Source organism: Castor canadensis, chromosome 2 (genome assembly GCF_047511655.1).
Source record: "Castor canadensis chromosome 2, mCasCan1.hap1v2, whole genome shotgun sequence".
In the NCBI taxonomy this organism is placed as follows: domain Eukaryota; kingdom Metazoa; phylum Chordata; class Mammalia; order Rodentia; family Castoridae; genus Castor; species Castor canadensis.
Genome location: NC_133387.1, coordinates 68,885,743 through 68,887,065, shown reverse-complemented (window position 1 = coordinate 68,887,065; position 1,323 = coordinate 68,885,743). Strand labels below are relative to the sequence as shown.

The 1,323-nt window shown below is 42.9% G+C and overlaps 1 pseudogene; it reads left to right on the top strand.

Moving 5' to 3' along the window:
• The first annotated feature begins 312 nt into the window (after positions 1–312).
• On the top strand, positions 313–397 carry LOC141421172 (small Cajal body-specific RNA 3; annotated as a pseudogene).
• Positions 398–1,323: the final 926 nt, after the last annotated feature.

The window sequence follows — 1,323 nt, the reverse complement described above, 5'->3', positions numbered from 1 at the left end:
GACAAGTCTCAGGTCCCTTCTAGATTGTATACATTTGTTTCTCAGCTGTTACTAGCATGTAGCAGCTCAGCGCTCAGAAGCTATAAGGATCCAAGGGAACTAACATTTCTTGGATACTTACTGCTCTTGGGATGTGGACACCCACCAGGCATTTCTATGACATTTTCATCACAAACCAATCATTATAAACCAAGCAAGTATCAGGTAGAGGCAAGATGACAGAAAGATCATTGTCCTGGGCTTCAGGACTCACTATACTGCGGTGTCAGGCAAGTCACTTTACTCTCTGAGCCTCAATTGCCTCACTAGAAAAGAGGAAATTCAGCAATCCTACATAAACACAGAGGTCTCTGACTTAGGGTAGCTGGCTAAATTGAATCATTCCCCTCCACACACTCTTAAATAAATAAATATGGCAATTGACAGGACTTGTTCTCTCAGCCTGGAGAGTGAGTGAAATGAGAACATACACTCACACACACTCATATCACTCACATACACACTCTCTCTTTTCTCTCTCACATACACACACACTCTTCTTTCTCGCACATACACTCTTTTCTCTTTCTCACACACACTCTTCTCTCTCATACACACACTCCCTTCTTTCTCTCACACATATGCTGTCTCTCACAAATACACACACACACTTTCTTCTCTCTCTGACACACACACTCTCTGTCCCTGTCTGTCTCTCTCTGTCTCTCTGTCTCTGTCTCTCTCTCTGTCTCTGTCTCTCTTTCTCACACACACACACACACACACACACACACACACACACACACACACATACACACAATTCCTGACTACATTCTACTAACCTTACTTTCTGGACCCTGTTGCAGGAATATGATAAACTAACCAACCGTAGCTAATAGGCTAGTGTGCCTGGATTTTTTAAACAATGAATGGAGACTTTAGGAAGTCCCTGCCCTTATTCTGAAAGAACAATTTGAGATAAACCACGAAAGTAAAAATTTCAACCAGGATACAGAATGGTTCTTAATTATTTGGGGGGGAGCAATGTTTCTTTTGAAAAGCACTAGACTTCAAAGTGAGTCAGGGGAAAATAACTGCACACCCTAGAGATGATCCATTGCATTCCGCAATTCAGCAAGTGTTCTGAGCACCTACTAAGCACCTGGTACTCTGTGAACAGGTGGCTACACCCAGCTACCATGCTTTCAGATGGGCCACCAAGGGTTTAAAATACCCTTGTACAAAGTAGCAAAACACAGCACACCTCAAGAGAGAAACCTCTTCCCCACCCTCAGTAAACCCTCAGTGCTATTGTTAGAGGAAGGATCTCCAATCCTAAAGAAT